We start from the raw sequence: 19,890 nt of genomic DNA, 5'->3' as shown, positions 1-19,890 counted from the left end.
CACCGCACATCCCTGTATATAACAGCTCTATACACCGCACATCCCCGTATATAACAGCTCTATACACCGCACATCCCCGTATATAACAGCTCTATACACCGCACATCCCCGTATATAACAGCGCTATACACCGCACATCCCCGTATATAACAGCTCTATACACCGCACATCCCCGTATATAACAGCGCTATACACCGCACATCCCCGTATATAACAGCTCTATACACCGCACATCCCCGTATATAACAGCTCTATACACCGCACATCCCCGTATATAACAGCTCTATACACCGCACATCCCCGTATATACAGTAACAGCTCTATACACCGCACATCCCCGTATATAACAGCTCTATACACCGCACATCCCCGTATATAACAGCTCTATACACCGCACATCCCCGTATATAACAGCTCTATACACCGCACATCCCCGTATATACAGTAACAGCTCTATACACCGCACATCCCCGTATATAACAGCTCTATACACCGCACATCCCCGTATATAACAGCTCTATACACCGCACATCCCCGTATATAACAGCTCTATACACCGCACATCCCCGTATATAACAGCTCTATACACCGCACATCCCCGTATATAACAGCGCTATACACCGCACATCCCCGTATATAACAGCGCTATACACCGCACATCCCCGTATATACGGTAACAGCTCTGTACACCGCACATCCCCGTATATACGGTAACAGCTCTATACACCGCACATCCCCGTATATAACAGCTCTATACACCGCACATCCCCGTATATACGGCAACAGCTCTATACACCGCACATCCCCGTATATACGGTAACAGCTCTATACACCGCACATCCCCGTATATACGGTAACAGCTCTATACACCGCACATCCCCGTATATACGGTAACAGCTCTATACACCGCACATCCCCGTATATACGGTAACAGCTCTATACACCGCACATCCCCGTATATACGGTAACAGCTCTATACACCGCACATCCCCGTATATAACAGCTCTATACACCGCACATCCCCGTATATACGGTAACAGCTCTATACACCGCACATCCCCGTATATACGGTAACAGCTCTATACAACGCATGTGACGAACATTCCACTGTCATGTGGTGATGAGTTTACTTTTTTTTTTTTATCTTTGGTTACCAGGGAGACGGGAAGCTCCGTCATGTGATTTCTATATTCTCGCGAGATTCCGCTGGTCCCGGATCTTCAGTGACTGCCGGGCACAAAGTGACAGCGCGGCCGGAGCAGCAGAATGTGAGAGAAGAGGCGGCGGTGATGGGGCCCGGGCTGTGAGCGGTAGGTGCTGTCACCGCGGCTTCTTCATGTGGTCGCACTGGGTCGCCATACTCACGGCCGGTGCTGGAGTCTGTGCTGACTGTCCTAGGCTTAGCGCTGGCGGTGCCAGGGTGGGTACTGGGCTCAGTGCTTGAGGTGCCAGGGTGGGTACTGGGCTCAGTGCTGGCGGAGCCAGGGTGGGTACTGGACTCAGTGCTGGCGGAGCCAGGGTGGGTACTGGGCTCAGTGCTTGAGGTGCCAGGGTGGGTACTGGGCTCAGTGCTGGAGGTGCCAGGGTGGGTACTGGACTCAGTGCTGGAGGTGCCAGGGTGGGTACTGGGCTCAGTGCTGGAGGTGCCAGGGTGGGTACTGGGCTCAGTGCTGGAGGTGCCAGGGTGGGTACTGGGCTCAGTGCTGGAGGTGCCAGGGTGGGTACTGGGCTCAGTGCTGGAGGTGCCAGGGTGGGTACTGGGCTCAGTGCTGGAGGTGCCAGGGTGGGTACTGGGCTCAGTGCTGGAGGTGCCAGGGTGGGTACTGGGTTCAGTGCTGGAGGTGCCAGGGTGGGTACTGGGTTCAGTGCTGGAGGTGCCAGGGTGGGTACTGGGTTCAGTGCTGGAGGTGCCAGGGTGGGTACTGGGCTCAGTGCTGGAGGTGCCAGGGTGGGTACTGGGTTCAGTGCTGGAGGTGCCAGGGTGGGTACTGGGCTCAGTGCTGGCGGTGCTAGGGTCGGTTCTGGGCTCAGTGCTGGCGGAGCCAGGGTGGGTACTGGGCTCAGTGCTGGCGGTGCTAGGGTCGGTTCTGGGCTCAGTGCTGGCGGTGCCTGGGTCGCTTCTGGGCTCAGTGCTGGCGGTGCCGGGGTCGCTTCTGGGCTCAGTGCTGGCGGTGCCGGGGTCGCTTCTGGGCTTAGTGCTGGCGGTGCCGGGGTCGCTTCTGGGCTCAGTGCTGGCGGTGCCGGGGTCGCTTCTGGGCTCAGTGCTGGCGGTGCCGGGGTCGCTTCTGGGCTCAGTGCTGGCGGTGCCGGGGTCGCTTCTGGGCTCAGTGCTGGCGGTGCCGGGGTCGCTTCTGGGCTCAGTGCTGGCGGTGCCGGGGTCGCTTCTGGGCTCAGAGCTGGCGGTGCCGGGGTCGCTTCTGGGCTCAGTGCTGGCGGTGCCGGGGTCGCTTCTGGGCTCAGTGCTGGCGGTGCCGGGGTCGCTTCTGGGCTCAGTGCTGGCGGTGCCGGGGTCGCTTCTGGGCTCAGTGCTGGCGGTGCCGGGGTCGCTTCTGGGCTCAGTGCTGGCGGTGCCGGGGTCGCTTCTGGGCTCAGTGCTGGCGGTGCCGGGGTCGCTTCTGGGCTCAGTGCTGGCGGTGCCGGGGTCGGTTCTGGGCTCAGTGCTGGCGGAGCCAGGGTCGGTTATGGGCTCAGTGCTGGCGGAGCCAGGGTCGGTTCTGGGCTCAGTGCTGGCAATGCTAGGGTCGGTTCTGGGCTCAGTGCTGGCAATGCTAGGGTCGGTTCTGGGCTCAGTGCTGGCAATGCTAGGGTCGGTTCTGGGCTCAGTGCTGGCAATGCTAGGGTCGGTTCTGGGCTCAGTGCTGGCAATGCTAGGGTCGGTTCTGGGCTCAGTGCTGGCAATGCTAGGGTCGGTTCTGGGCTCAGTGCTGGCAATGCTAGGGTCGGTTCTGGGCTCAGTGCTGGCGGTGCCGGGGTCGCTTCTGGGCTCAGTGCTGGCGGTGCCGGGGTCGCTTCTGGGCTCAGTGCTGACGGTGCCGGGGTCACTTCTGGGCCCTGATCTCCCCTCTTGAGTGCGGCCCCTTGTCTCCTGTCCGCACTGCTGTTTGTACGTCCATCCGCCATCGTTCCTACACGGTACTCGGAGTTTCTCATGCAGAACTAGACATAATACTGAATGGTATCGGACAGTATCCGTGTGTCTTCAGTATCTGTCCATCATTAATACTGTTGAGTTTCCTATGAGCAGCACATAATGTCAGACATGGATAATAATTGACTTGTCCTACATGTTAATATTGGTGGCTTATACTGACTATATGGGGTTAATGTGAGGTCAGTTGGGCTGCGACTATTGTAACCCCTCTGCTTTGCTGTTGGAACAATCTGCGGCCTATCCACTGTTTACACCGGTTTAAATGCCGGGTCCGGGATGCTGTTGCTGTTTTCTTCCTTGCAGTGATGCCAGGTATTGCAGTGTCGTCTTATTCACTTCAGTGAATCTGGACTTAATATCTTTCATGGCCACTAAAACAATGTTACATAGATATTACTAGGAGAGTGCCACGATGGGGCTGAGGAGAGTGCCACGATGGGGCTGAGGAGAGTGCCACGATGGGGCTGAGGAGAGTGCCACGATGGGGCTGAGGAGAGTGCCACGATGGGGCTGAGGAGAGTGCCACGATGGGGCTGAGGAGAGTGCCACGATGGGGCTGAGGAGAGTGCCACGATGGGGCTGAGGAGAGTGCCACGATGGGGCTGAGGAGAGTGCCACGATGGGGCTGAGGAGAGTGCCACGATGGGGCTGAGGAGAGTGCCACGATGGGGCTGAGGAGAGTGCCACGATGGGGCTGAGGAGAGTGCCACGATGGGGCTGAGGAGAGTGCCACGATGGGGCTGAGGAGAGTGCCACGATGGGGCTGAGGAGAGTGCCACGATGGGGCTGAGGAGAGTGCCACGATGGGGCTGAGGAGAGTGCCACGATGGGGCTGAGGAGAGTGCCACGATGGGGCTGAGGAGAGTGCCACGATGGGGCTGAGGAGAGTGCCACGATGGGGCTGAGGAGAGTGCCACGATGGGGCTGAGGAGAGTGCCACGATGGGGCCGGGGCGGAGGGGAGTGCCACGATGGGGCCGGGGCGGAGGGGAGTGCCACGATGGGGCCGGGGCGGAGGGGAGTGCCACGATGGGGCCGGGGCGGAGGGGAGTGCCACGATGGGGGCGGAGGGGAGTGCCACGATGGGGGCGGAGGGGGGTGCCGCATTGGGGTGGGGCTGAGGTGAGCGCCGCAGCAGGGTTGAGGGGATACGCCACAACCCCTTGAAACATCTCATGTGGAGGGGGGGGGTGATAGCTGGACACACTCTCTAATGTTGGTGGCCGATCCCAGGGATTCGTCATCAGTATTAGTCCTGTGTCTGTACAGTACACCGTGTGCTCTTACACGGGTGTTTTCATGTTTGAATTCATCGCTCTCCTGTGTTGGTAACAGAGGTAACTCTTCCTCTGCAGCAATGGAGGAGCATATGGGCACAGAAGCTATCAATATGCAGTGATCAGAGCAGCGCTTACAATCACTATAGCAAGAGATTGTAGGTGCTGTCTTCATTGCCTAGGAGACCAGCCACCTCTTCACTGTAATGCTGCGGTAACCTGTAACTTGGGCAAAAAGCAGTCAACTTTATTATTAAAAGTCCCTCCTTTATTGACAACAGAAGGGAGGTTTAGCAAGGAAAATTCCATGTAAAGCTTGCAGGTGTACTCAATAATTATCCTTAGACACCCCCTTGATGATACTTATTAAATGGGCTGACCATTGTCTGCAGTATGATCAAACACTCCTAGATCTCCCGGGATCTACAAACCTCTTTAGATGTGTGTATTAGTCTATAAAGGGCAGTGTAGGGGATGTGTGTGTGTGTGTGTATATATTTTATTTTTCTTCATTTCTCCGGTTATAGATTATTGAAATGACAATCTCATCTGTTCTCGCATTCCCCAACTTCAGGACGACTGCAAAAATATTTAAATGCTATGATTCGGATCCTATCTTCCTATGGATTCGGTTCCTTTCTTCCTATGGATTCGGTTCCTTTCTTCCTATGGATTCGGTTCCTTTCTTCCTATGGATTCGGTTCCTTTCTTCCTATGGATTCGGTTCCTTTCTTCCTATGGATTCGGTTCCTTTCTTCCTATGGATTCGGTTCCTTTCTTCCTATGGATTCGGTTCCTTTCTTCCTATGGATTCGGATCCTTTCTTCCTATGGATTCGGATCCTTTCTTCCTATGGATTCGGATCCTTTCTTCCTATGGATTCGGATCCTTTCTTCCTATGGATTCGGATCCTTTCTTCCTATGGATTCGGATCCTTTCTTCCTATGGATTCGGTTCCTTTCTTCCTATGGATTCGGTTCCTTTCTTCCTATGGATTCGGATCCTTTCTTCCTATGGATTCGGATCCTTTCTTCCTATGTGTGTGCTTTGCGTTACCTGACAGCTGCTCTCTTCGTGTGATTGCCTCTGTGCCCATTATGCAGGCACTGGGCTGACAATACTTTACAGCGTCACTCTCTCCTGTCTATCTATTTCAGCTCCATTTCTTTATCCTTTTTCGAAAGTAATCTGTATCTCAGTCCCTTTAGTGCACACTCTGTTTTTGGCTTCTGTAAGGTTCACGAGGTGTGTACCTGACTATGGCCACAGTCTTGATAAATGACGTGACATCTGTCCATCATGATGATCCAGGTTGTTCTCAGATGAACCCATTTGTGATTTCCGGCGTAGATGACAGCCCATCAGTATGATTATTACTGAGGCAGCGTTGATCTGTAATCCCTCCATACTGGGTCGGTATCTCCGGCGTATAGAAGCACTGGTGACTAGTGTTGAGCGGACCCGAACTGTAAAAGTCCGGATCCGCGCGGTTTCAGCGTCCGATCCGGATCCTCCACCCTTCTCCACCCTTCTCCACCCTTCTCCACCCTTCTCCACCCTTCTCCACCCTTCTCCACCCTTCTCCACCCTTCTCCACCCTTCTCCACCCTTCTCCACCCTTCTCCACCCTTCTCCACCCTTCTCCACTCCCCTCCCCTCCCCATTGACTTACATTGGGCCGGATTTCTGTGACAACCCGCAACGGATCCGCCGGACCCGGATTATTAGCAATCCTCTCAACTCTACTGGTGACACCAGCCTGATCTCTTGTCCTGTAACCTCCCCTGTCCTATCTGTTCATCCTCTTCCCTTCCACACCCTTTCAGGTTATGAGGTTCTTCTTTGTTCTTTCCACTCTTCAGCTTCACACCCATCGTTTATTCCTTCTAATGCCTTTGTTGACATTTCCTATCGGAGAAGAATTTGGATGTGATCTCTATGCACTTTTTTTATTCTGTGACTTTTCTTCATATGTCTCTTCCCGTGTATTTCAAGACTTAATTTGTCATCAGATTAGACTGATTGCGTTGCACACTTACTCATTTCTGCTTCATTAGTTTCTAAATGTAATTATTTACTAGCGGTCATGTTGAATTCCAATTTGCCTTCTTTGAACCTACTTTTGCTGTTGACAGCCTTTAAATCAATGGTGCGTGCACGTGGTATGGTTTTGTCATTGCTTTTTCTTACCTTTTTAGTAGTATATATACCTGACAAACTGTGCTCCTATGATGCCGGAGTCTGCACAGACCAGACTGTCTGAGGTGAGTTCACAGTCCATGTGCGGACCTTGGTTTGTAGATCGGCCGCTGTTCTCCTGACCCAAACGCCTATTAGATGCCTCTTGAGATCTGGATGGGAGACCGTTGGGTGGTTCAGTAATCATAGTCCGTACATCAACCATGAAGCTAGCCTTAGTTTATTTTTTGGTAGTTATATACATGTATAATATATATATATAGTTTTATATATATATATATATATATATATATAGTTATATACATATATGTTCTCCTTGCTTGGCATATCAGTTTACCTATTGGCCAAGTCTTAGTAAGTTTGCAGTTGTCCCATAGGGCTATCATTTTTGAATGATAGATTAAACAGTGCTCTGTGAGATGTTCAGAACTTGGGCTTTTTTTTTTTTTTTTTTTAATAACCTAACCCTGCTTTACAACTTTATCCCTGACCTGTCTGGTGTGATCCTTAGTTTTCATGATGCTGTTTAATCTCTAATATTCTCAAAAAACCTCTGAGGCCTTCACAGAGCAGCTGTAGTTATACTGAGAATAAATTGTGCCCAGATGGACTCAATTTATTAATTTGGTGACTTCTGGAGGCCAATGGTCACTCAGGATTTTATTTAGAGGTATCGGACTTCAGGAGGCTAAATACAAATGCACGTGACAGTTTTCAGATTTATAATTTTTTTTAAAAAAAATATTTAGAAAACCATTTCTCATTTTCTTTGCACTTCACAGATACTTGCTACTGTGTTGGTATATCACATAAGATCCCAATAAAATGCATTTGTTTGTGGTTGTAGCGTGGAATAGTTTACTGGGTATGAATACTTTTTCAAGGCACCGTATCTGTTTCATTGTCATTGGGATTCTCTAAAGTCACATTTCATTTTTTTAGATTTTTTTTTTTTTTTTTTAAAATTTTATTTAGCATTCACAGCAAAATCTGCAAGAAATCTGTCATGTGTGCACTTGGAGGGAAAGGAGAAGTGTGCGATCAGAAGCTGCGGCTTTCCCGGTGTCTGAGACCGCATGCTGTGAAATGGTTAGATATTCAGCCTGAAGGATATACTTGGAACTCAATTTGCTTATAATTTCATTAAAATATAAATATTTAAAAGTATTATTAAGTGGTGGCTATATTATAAACCCCTCTCGTGATGAGGAGGTGGCTGCAGCAGTCTTGAGTACATTACTTGGCCGTGCTATACAGAAGGAAGGAAGGAAAGGCAGCTACAGGCATCTTGTGTTACTGGTATACACCCTAGCGCCACAAGATAAAATATATTGTTCCTGGACCTTACACCCTATAAGGCCCTGTGCGCACGCTGTGGTTTTTGCCGCAGATTTGCCGCGGTTTTGCTGCATGAATTGCTGCAGAAAATGTTCATAACCTTTCTGCAGTCCTTCCCCAGCAACACCTATGGTAAAAAAAAATATGGTGTGCACACACTGCGATTTCCCCCCCCCCCTTCCCCCCCTAGAGGTTTTGCTGCAGAGTTTCTGCAGCAAAAATAATGAGCAGGTCACTTCCTTTATGCAGGTACCTGCGGTTTTTGCCATAGATAATGGCAAAAAATGCAGCAAAACCACGGCAAACTGCAGCAAAAACGCGTGTGTGGTTTTACCGCGGTTTTTGCAGCGGGTGCGTTATTCTGCCAGAGGGTGCGGATTTTTCTTAAAGGGAACCTGTCACAAGGTTTTTTCCATATAAGCTGCAAAAAAACCCACTTTATAATACTCACCTAAACCAATCGCTGCGGTGGATGTGGCTCAGATGGGTGTCTCTGTTCTCCGGTGTCGGCGCCTCCTCATGTTAGAATGCTGTATATAAGAGCCCAGGTCTCTGTGTAGAACGTTAAAAACACTTTATAATAATAATAATAATAATAATAATTTTATTCATTTATATAGCGCTATTAATTCCACAGCACTTTACATACATTTGCAATACTGTCCCCATTGGGGCTCACAATCTAAAGTCCCTATCTGTATGTCTTTGGAGTGTGGGAGGAAACCGGAGTACCCGGAGGAAACCCACGCAAACACGGGGAGAACATATAAACTCCTTGCAGATGGTGTCCTTGGTGGGATTTGAACCCAGGACCCCAGCGCTGCAAGACTGCAGTGCTAACCACTGAGCCACCGTGCCGCCCCTTACCTAAACCGTCGCTGCGGCTCAGATGGGTGTCTTCGTCCTCCGGTGCTGCCTCTTTCGGCCATCTTCTGCCTCCTGAAGCCTGTGTGCATGACGCGTACACACTCGCCGGTCCCGCGCATGCGCACTACAATACTTTGATCTGCCCTGCTCAGGACCTGAATGCCGGCGAGTGTGTATGACATCGGACGCGTCATGCACCGCGGCTTCAGAAGCTGTAGGACAAAGATGGTCGAAAGAGGAGGCGTCGGCACCGGATAACGGAGACACCCATCTGAGCCACATCCACCGCAGCGACCGGTTTAGGTGAGTATTATAAAGTGTTTGTTTGGTTTTTTTGTTATACACAGCGGCCTGAGCTCTTATATACAGCAGGTTAGAATACTGTATATAAGAGCCCAGTGGTGGTGGCCGCAGCTTATTATGCCGAAAAGCTGGTGACAGGTTCCCTTTAAGAAAAGTCCATTTACTAGTGCGCACATAGCCTAAGATCAGATTCACTTGCCTGCTTCACGGTTCAGTGCACCAGGATTGTTGTTTTGTGGAAAATATAAGTATCCGGCATTTCAGGAGTGCAGACTGTGGATTATCTATAATGGATTTTTGATGGGAATATTTGAGATTATCCAACATTTTAATTATTATTTGATAAATCAGTAGTGCTCATAACAATAAGCCAGTAGCTTCACTATAAGAGAAATCGGCTTCTTTCTCCTCCTGGATTGATCTTTCACTCTCCATTCATGGGTAATATCTGTATTCAGTGATGACAGATATTCCTGTTACTGATAAAGAAGATGGCAGTTGGTGCTTTTACACTTCTATGGAGGAGGCAGCTAGAGGCAGAGATTCTGTTGTAAGTTCTCCTGAAACAACAGTTACAGTTCTGCATAGAACTATATGAGATGAGCACCAACTGTCATCTGCTGTTTCACTAATGGGAAAACCTGTATTCACTGCATTTTTGAGAATGAATGATCAGTCCAGGAGAAAGAAGCAGATTTCTGCAATAAGATATATTACAAAGTGTATTTTATTTCATTTGTACTATTGATGTGTGAAAATTAATTAACTTGGTCACTTTTTAAAAGCAGCGCTCCAGCATACAGTGCCTTGCGAAAGTATTCGGCCCCCTTGAATATTTTCAACCTTTTCCCACATTTCAGGCTTCAAACTTAAAAATAAAAATTTTAATGTTATGGTAAAGAATCAACAACAAGTGGAACACAATTGTGAAGGTGAACTAAATTTCTTGTTTTATTTTAAACTTTTTTAAAAAAATAAATAACTGAAAATTGTGGCGTGCAATATTATTCATCTCCTTTAAGTTAATACTTTGTAGCGCCACCTTTTGCTGCGATTACAGCTGCAGTCGCTTGGGGTATTTGTCTATCAGTTTTGCACATCGAGAGACTGAAATTCTTGGCCATTCTCCCTTTGTAAACAGCTGGAGCTGAGTGAGGTTGGATGGGAGAGCGTTTGTGAACAGAAGTTTTCAGCTCTTTCCACAGATTCTCGATTGGATTCAGGTCTGGACTTTGACTTGGCCATTCTAACACCTGGATACGTTTATTTGTGAAGCAGTCCATTGTAGATTTTGCTTTATGTTTGGGATCATTGTCTTGTTGGAAGACAAATCTCCGTCCCAGTCTCAGGTCTTTTGCAAGTTTTCTTCAAGAATGGTCCTGTATTTGGCTCCATCCATCTTCCCATCAATTTTAACCATTTTCCCTGTCCCTGCTGAAGAAAAGCAGGCCAAAACCATGATGCTGCCACCACCATGTTTGACAGTGGGGATGGTGTGTTCAGGGTGATGAGCGGTGTTGCTTTTACGCCAAACATATCGTTTGGCATTGTGCCCAAAAAGTTTGATTTTGGTTTCATCTGACCAGAGCACCTTCTTCCACATGTTTGGTGTCTCCCAGGTGGCTTGTGGCAAACTTTATACAACACCTTTTCATGGATGTCTTTGAGAAATGGCTTTCTTCTTGCCACTCTTCCATAAAGGCCAGATTTGTGCAGTGTACGACTGATTGTTGTCCTATGGACAGACTCTCCCACCTCAGCTGTAGATCTCTGCGGTTCATCCAGAGTGATCATGGGCCTCTTGGCTGCATCTCTGATCAGTCTTTTCCTTTTTTGAGATGACATTTTTGAGGGACGGCCGGGTCATGGTAGATTTGCAGTGGTATGATACTCCTGCCATTTCTATATGATGGCTTGCACAGTGCTCCTTGGGATGTTTAAAGTTTTGGAAATCTTTTTATAACCAAATTCGGCTTTAAACTTCTCCACAACAGTATCTTGGACCTGCCAATTGTGTTCCTTGGTCTTCATGATGCTATCTGTGCTTTATACAGAACACTGAGACTATCACAGAGCAGGTGCATTATACGGAGACTTGATTACACACAGGGGGATTATATTTATCATCATCAGTCATTTAGGACAACATTGGATCATTCAGAGATCCTCAATTAACTTCTGGAGTGAGTTTGCTGCACTGAAAGAAAAGGGGCTGAATAATATTGCACGCCCCAATTTTCAGTTTTTTATTTTTTTAAAAAGTTTAAAATTAAGCAATAAATTTTGTTCAACTTCCCAATTGTGTCCCACTTGTTGATTCTTCACCATAACATTAAATTTTTTATCTTTGAAGCCTGAAATGTGGGAAAAGGTTGTATGTGTTTTATGTCTATGCAGTGAGCCATAACTTATTTGCTAAGAATACTGTAAAGACTCTTGGATATGCTTTGTGAATACCTGTGATAGGTGCCATTTCTTGCGTTTTTGTTTTTTTCCTTTGACAATTGATTCCTGTTGGTTCTTATAATGCAAACTACATTTTCCATGATCCCTGTGGCTTTGCATTGGGGGCTAAATATCCTGTCTAATGGTTGGCAATGATACATGAGTGACATAGAACTGCTGTTCCCTGTTGTGTCCAGCAGTCTCAGTATCTCCTATGTGATTTATATGCAGTACAGTTTGTGTCTCCTATGTGATGTATATGAGCAGTCTGTGTCATGTTTATGTGGTCTATACAGCGGATGAAATAAGTATTCAACACGTCACCAATTTTCTAAGTAACTATATATCTAAAGGTGGTATTGACATGAATTTCTCACCATATGTTGGTAACAATCCATCCAATTCACACAGGCAACAAAATTACACCATAGATGTCCATAAATTTGTTATGCGTAATAATCACACCTAATAATAGTGACACAGAGAAAAAGTATTTAACACACCAAAATTTAATATTTTGTACAAAAGCCTTTGTAGGTGACAACAGATTCAAGACGCAACCTGTATGGAGATACTAGTTGCATGCATTGCTCTGGTGTGATTTTGGTCCATTCTTCCATGCACTCTTCAGATCCTGAAGGTTCTGTTGGCTCCCCCTATGAACTCTCAGCTTTAGTTCCTTCCAGAAATCTTCCATTGCATTCAGGTCAGGTGATTGGCTGATTCTATGTTTTTCTGTAGTTCTCCACTGGTGTCCTTGGCTCTTGTACAACACTTCTGATAATTTATTTTCACTCCTCTGTCTGAAGTCTTGTGGGAAGCACCTGCTTGTTGATGGTTTTTGATGAAACCATGTTCTTCCCACTTCCAAATTATGGCTTCAACAGTGCTCACTGAAACTTTCAGTAGTTTAGAAATTACTCTGTAACCAATGCCATCAGTGTGTTTTGCAACAATAAGGTTGTGAATGTCTTGATAGCTCACTGGTTTTACTTAACATGAGATGTTTCTTTTGTGGCACCTTGGTAATGAGACACCTTTTTATAGGCCAGCAGTTAAAGTAGGTGATATTTTTTATTAAGTGGTAGGTTTGCTTTCTAATTACTGATAGATTTGAGCTGGTGTCATGACTTTCCATGACTTTTTGCAGCTCCCTTTCGTCATGTGAGGAATTACATTTGGTGAAAAATTCATGTCAATAGCCCTTTTAGAAATATATTTACTTAGAAAACTGGTGACATGATCAATACTTATTTCACCCCCTCTATATACAGCAGTCTCGGTGTTTCTCCTATGTGATGTGTATACAGCCATCTCGGAGTCTCATAGCTGAAAAATATACAGCGGCCTCAATGTCTCCTATGTGATGTATATGCAGCAGTGTGTGTGTGTATGTGTGTATGTACATATATATGTGTGTATATATATATTTTACATTACAGTGCTGGACAAAAGTATTGGCACCCCTGCAATTCTGTCAGAGAATACTCAGTTTCTTCCTGAAAATGATTGCAATCACAAATTCTTTGGTATTATTATCTTCATTTATTTTGTCTTTAGTGAAAAAAAAAATAAAAATTGTCATAAAGCCAAATTGGATATAATTCCACACCAAACATAAAAAAGGGGGTGGACAAAAGTATTGGCACTGTTTGAAAAATCATGTGATGCTTCTCTAATTTGTGTAATTAACAGCACCTGTAACTTACCTGTGGCACCTAACAGGTGTTGGCAATAACTAAATCACACTTGCAGCCAGTTGACATGGATTAAAGTTGACTCAACCTCTGTCCTGTGTCCTTGTGTGTACCACATTGAGCATGGAGAAAAGAAAGAAGACCAAAGAACTGTCTGAGGACTTGAGAATCCAAATTGTGAGGAAGCATGAGCAATCTCAAGGCTACAAGTCCATCTCCAAAGACCTGAAAGTTCCTGTGTCTACGGTGGGCAGTGTCATCAAGAAGTTTAAAGCCCATGGCACTGTGGCTAACCTCCCTAGATGTGGAAGGAAAAGAAAAATTGACGAGGGATTGCAACGCAAGATTGTGCGGATGGTGGATAAAGAACCTCGACTAACATCCAAACAAGTTCAAGCTGCCCTGCAGTCCGAGGGTACAACAGTGTCAACCCGTACTATCTGTCGGCGTCTAAATGAAAAGGGACTGTATGGTAGGATACCCAGGAAGACCCCACTTCTTACCCCGAGACATAAAAAAGCCAGGCTGGAGTTTTCCAAAACTTACCTGAGAAAGCCTAAAACGTTTTGGAAGAATGTTCTCTGGTCAGATGAGACAAAAGTAGAGCTTTTTGGGAAAAGCCATCAACATAGAGTTTACAGGAAAGAAAAAGAGGCATTCAAAGAAAAGAACACAGTCCCTACAGTCAAACATGGCGGAGGTTCCCTGATGTTTTGGGGTTGCTTTGCTGCCTCTGGCACTGGACTGCTTGACCGTGTGCATGGCATTATGAAGTTTGAAAACTATCAACAAATTTTGCAGCATAATGTAGGGCCCAGTGTGAGAAAGCTGCGTCTCCCTCAGAGGTCATGGGTCTTCCAGCAGGACAATGACCCAAAACACACTTCAGAAAGCACTAGAAAATGGTTTGAGAGAAAGCACTGGAGACTACTAAAGTGGCCAGCAATGAGTCCAGACCTGAATCCCATAGAACACCTGTGGAGAGATCGCAAAATGGCAGTTTGGAGAAGGCACCCTTCAAATCTCAGGGACCTGGAGCAGTTTGCCAAAGAAGAATGGTCTAAAATTCCAGCAGAACATTGTAAGAAACTCATTGATGGTTACCGGAAGTGGTTGTTCGCAGTTATTTTGGCTAAAGGTTCTGCAACCAAGTATTAGACTAAGGGTGCCAATACTTTTGTCTGGCCCATTTTTGGAGTTTTGTATGAAATGATCAATGATTTGATTTTTGTTTCATTCTCTTTTGTGTTTTTTCATTGCAAGCAAAATAAATGAAGTTAATAATACCAAAGAATTTGTGATTGCAATCATTTTCAGGAAGAAACTGAGTATTCTCTGACAGAATTGCAGGGGTGCCAATACTTTTGGCCAGCACTGTGTATGTGTATATATATAATATATATATTTATTTATTTATTACACACACCTCACATAGGGGACACTAAGACTGCTGTATATACATCTCTTAGGAGACAAAGACAACTATATGTACATCAAAAAGGAGACAGGGAGAAAGCTGAATATACATCACAAAGGAGACACCAAGACTGATTGATTGAGATTATAGAAATATATATCTATCAGTCTTGGTGTCTCCTTTGTGATGTATATTCAGCTTTCTCCCTGTCTCCTTTTTGATGTACATATAGTTGTCTGTGTATCCTACGAGATGTGTATATACAGCAGTCTCTGTATTCTCTGTGATATATATACAGCAGTCTTTGTATCTGCTGTGATGTATCTTTAGCCTGCCCTCTGTATGAACTTGCCTACTATCTCTCTGCCATCTGCAAACTAAAAAAATACCTGTTATTGTTGCCCATAGCGGCTAACTCTAGCATTGCTTTAATTTACAAGAGTAGAGTTCATAGTGAAAGCCGTGCTGTGATTGGTTGCTAAAGGCAGACAAGACTGGTTTTCATTTAGATGGTTTCATGACTCTTCCAGTATTTTTCACGTGGGTGGCTATACAGAGGACTGGGAGGGCAGTGATTGGGGGGGATTTTACAGGTGACGATGTCACAGTCTGACTTCTTGTCTACAGTGAAAAGTATGTACTGGGCTATTGGTCAGACTGGAGATTACATGACAGCTGCACATATCTGGAAAATACAGTGCTGGCGTGTTTTTATTTCTTTCAGCAATGGATGAGATTGGCCATGGCTTACTTGATCTGATCTGCAAGTTAATCTTCATATCCCTCCACCCCCCCCCCCCCCCCCCGTGTGTGTAAAGACTGAAGTGTCCCATCTGTGGTCCGTTTCACTCCTGCTCTTGGCCTACAAGTGTCCTGCATGCAAGTGATTTCCCAGGCATAAATATATATTTTCCAATACTAATACTTACATACAATATTTAGAAGGAAGGGCTGATTTATTTTCTTTGTTTAGTAAAATCTAAACCTACTGAGTGTTCCCGGAAGCTCCTGCTGAGTCTTACTTTACATGGGCTCTCTGTATATTACACATCTTCCTTCTTTTTCTTCCGTCCTGCTATAAAATGTACACAAGTTTTTGTTTTTTTTTGTTCACTTTTTAAAGCCATTGTTAATCATCAGTATTTGTGCTCCAAACCCTAGAGTTGGCACTACACTATAATTGAAGGGGTCACTCCTCTTCTGTATTTTACAGTCACTTGGTTTTGGCTAAAAAAAAAAACCCCCAAAAAAACCCAAACCACTGGCGAGTGAATAAGAGATAAGGCAATAAGTTGGAAAATGAAATATTGGATTTGTAGTAAATTTAATTTCTTCCGTATGTGTTCAGAATGGGCTGTATTTACACAAATACTTTATCTAGTTTGTGAATTAATACTTTTACAAAATGTAACCTATTTGGTAAAAAAAAAAATGTTTTTGTTATCTTCATTTCAGGCAAGGAAATATCATGGACAAGTAGCAGCTTATTGATAGTTATTGATGTTAAAATAATTATTAAAGGGATGTTCCAGTTTCAGCAAATAAATGATATTCACTGCATAATTTTGCAGTATGTTCCTCGTTTTTTTTTTTTCGAGATCTTTGCTTGCTGTTGTTTCTTTCCTGGCCAAGTGATGACCACATGGCTCCATTAGAGATGTGATACGTGTACTGTAATTTAAAGCGCACCAATCACCAGGAGTTTCCTATATAACCTAAAGCCAGTGCTATACGGGCACTATCAGGCTGATTCTCTACATACCTTTACCTGTCAGGATGTATAGTTTTTGAAACACAAGCAAGTAAAGTTTGTAAAATGAGCAGCTTTTTCAGTGACAGCAGCTACCGATCAGCTGATAGCTGGGGTGGGATTTGATAGTGATTTCCCCCCCTGCCTGTTCGACCTCCTCCTATCTTTTATTTATGCTAATTCTATTATAGAAAAGTTTTATGGTTGGGTTGAGCCTAGAATGTACGGGCTCCTTCTAGGTTAGTGGTTGTGACCAGCTGGGTTGTTGGACGTGGCGATCTTTCCTCCTGTCCACTATAATCATGCAAGGGAAGGCTTCGCTAGAGGTGGCTAGAAGGACCTTGCTGATTTCATACCTATGTGACCAGAAGGGGTGGGTCTTCAGCCAACAGAAAAATCATGTTGCTTCCTGGTATCAGCTACGTTGGCTGAGGCCCCGTCCCTTCCGGTCACATGGGTATGACATTAGCACAGGTCCTTCTAGCCACTTTGATTTAGCCACAACCATTAGTAAAACACTTCTATCATGAAATTAGCATAAATAAAAGATAGGAGGAGGAACAACAGGCAGGGGGGCGGAAATCATTACCAAACCCCACCCCAGCTATTAGCTGCTGCAGCTGTTGCCAAACAAAAAGCTGTACATTTTACAAACATTACTTGCTTGTGTTTGAAAAAATATACATCCGAGCTGACAGCTAAAGGTATGTATAGAATCAGCCTGATAGTGCCAGTATAGCGCTGGCTTTAGTTTATATAGAAAAATCCTGGTGATTGGTGCACTTTAATCAGTCGCTGTTTATCCTGTGTGATATATATCAGTCCCATTGTATTCTGTGTGATGTATATACAGCAGTCCCAGTATTTCTTATGTGATGTATACAGCAGTCTCTCTCCTGTGTGATGTATGTACAGCAGTCTTTCTTGAGGGATGTATATAGAACAGTCTGTTTCGCCTGTGTGATGTATATACAGCAGGCTGTGTATCTACTGTGATGTATAAAGAGTCTGTGTATCCTATGTGATGTATACAGCAATCTGTGTTTCCACTGTGATCTATAAAGCAGTCTCAGTGTATCATATGTGATGACCGTGTCTGTGACCAAATGACCCGGACAGGATTTTTATATGAAGGTAGTAAAAATGTAGATTTTTCTATTGTATGATGTCAAGTGGAGCTCTTGAAAATTTAGATTTTTCTAAAACTAAAATACTACTTTATTGTTGTATTGTATTTATTCATAGAGGTCATTGAATGAGTGTGTCCATATACACTGTTGTATAAGGGATGGTTCACATGCTGCGTAGCTGGTATAGATATTCCACATGTAAAGTCTACTGCATTTTGCAATGGCAGCAAATGAAACTCATCCACGTGATGCATTGTTTTCTTTTTACCTGTTCCTTTGCAGAATCCGCACATAAATTGGATTTTGTTGTGTTTTTAATCCCACTGCATGTGATCTATCTATCTATCTATCTATCTATCTATCTATCTATCTATCTATCTATCTATCTATCTATATATATATATATATATATATATATATATATATATATATATATATATATATATATATATATATATATATATATATAAATAATTTATTATCATTTTATTTTTTTATTTAATTTTTTTTTTTGCCCAATTTCATCTTGTTACATCAGTGGGTTAACCTGCACCAAAAAGTCACCTAATTCACAGGCTAGCATTGTTTTGTTTCTGCATCAAAAATTGCACATGAAAACACATGAATAAGTGCAGAAATTATATCCAGATTTTAGCTGCTGATTTTGGTTTAAAAATCCATGTGTAATATTTATACCAAATTCACAATATGTGAACTTCTTAATATATATAGGTTGTCTGCCTTCTTCTATAAAGATCTATACAGGGTCGGGAAAAGGCATTTTGCTGCCCTACGCCGATGAAGCCAATGGTACCACTCGCATATGAACCCTCAGGCCCCATGTAAAGGAGTGAGTCAGAGACTAAGGTAACAGGACCTCAAATGCACCCCTTTCCCCTCCGATGGGTCAGTTAACAAGCTCTGACGACCACTTTCAATAGAATTGTTGCCTGTTTTTAAAAGAAAAAAAAAATACCAGCAAATGTAATCAAAGTGGTGTACTTTAGAGGTGAGGCTCAACAGGGAGTGTGTTTTCATAGTTATTGAATCATTCATTGCTTGCAGAGCATTTACATGATTCCAGGGAAAAATATTGATATTTACTGTGTTCATCCTATAATTTTAAATGTGTCAGACCCAAGGACAGTCATGGAGTTGTTCTGGTGGTGTATTCATATAATATTGATGGCTCTGGGGGTGTACGGTATTTACATATTGATGATGGTTCTGATGCTGCATTCATCACCAGAAACATCATCTGTATATGAATGCAAAATCAAAATCCTCATCAGTACATGAATATATAAGCAGAACCACCATAAGTAGATAAATCCACCAAAACCACTACCAGTACATTAATGCATTACCAGAATCTCCATTAATACATAAATACATCACAGGAACCTCTATCAGTAAATAAATACAAAACCAGTACCATCATCAGAACAGAATGTTGTCACCAGAACCACCATCAGTACATGAATATATCACCAAGCTTAGTACAGCAATCAATCGCAATGTCAAGTCATACCCATATACAGTTGTATCTCATAAACCTACAGCGCCCAGTATGTCCTTAACTCCCATCATCTCTTTACTATTGTTATCAGTCATTATCAAATTGTGTACCATATAAGAACTACAGTGCTAATAAGACAGTCATTATCAAAAGGTAAACATTTATATCCAGGTACCTTTTTATAGGTGACGTTTATTCTAAGTAGATTCTTTCTTTTCGTCTCTATCATGTCCAGATGTCATGGTGACTTTTCACATCCTCAGTTCTTCTCTGCAAACTGCCCTCTGCTATGGTCTACTGCAACACATCGTGACATGGTGGCCTTAAAAATAAGAGTGTTATTTAAAATGCCCTCTGCATAAAGATATCTGTCCATATTCTGACCTAAATAAGCCTCCTATGGTATATGGACTCCACACTGTCTGCCCTTATCAGGTATAACTGCCCCACTATCTGCCATTATCAGCTAGAACTGCCACGCCATCTGCCCCTATGAACCACGGCCTATAACTATGGCTGTCCCTTCTCCACTGGTTTCCCTTACTCTTATACCTCCACACTGTGCCCACGCAATGCTAACCACTCTCCATACTTTTCCCCCATTTCACGTTGCCCCCTCTTCATATTTATACTGTGCCTTTTTTTAACACTATATCCTCATACTGCCCACCACATTGTCCTCTACACTGTACCCCCTCCTCACACTGTCCTCCTACACAGTATGATGGTCACTACAGCTGCCCATACAGTATAATATACACAACAGTTCCATTATACACTACTAGAAGGTGGCCCGAT

The 19,890-nt window shown here is 44.5% G+C and overlaps 1 protein-coding gene across 2 annotated transcripts in view; it reads left to right on the top strand.

Annotated features, from left to right (window-relative positions):
- Window positions 1-1,219: 1,219 nt before the first annotated feature.
- ATP7A (ATPase copper transporting alpha) overlaps window positions 1,220-19,890 on the top strand; it is a 132,440-nt gene continuing 113,769 nt past the window's right edge. For both annotated transcript variants that reach the window (XM_075323856.1, XM_075323854.1), the window contains exon 1: window positions 1,220-1,310. The gene's annotated coding sequence lies outside the window, so the exon portion shown is untranslated. The remainder of the gene's footprint in view (window positions 1,311-19,890) is intronic.

Source organism: Anomaloglossus baeobatrachus, chromosome 9, assembly GCF_048569485.1.
Source record: "Anomaloglossus baeobatrachus isolate aAnoBae1 chromosome 9, aAnoBae1.hap1, whole genome shotgun sequence".
Classification (NCBI taxonomy): Eukaryota; Metazoa; Chordata; class Amphibia; order Anura; family Aromobatidae; genus Anomaloglossus; species Anomaloglossus baeobatrachus.
The sequence above is the reverse complement of the archived record's forward strand: the minus strand, read 5'-3'. Positions and strand labels throughout refer to the sequence as shown.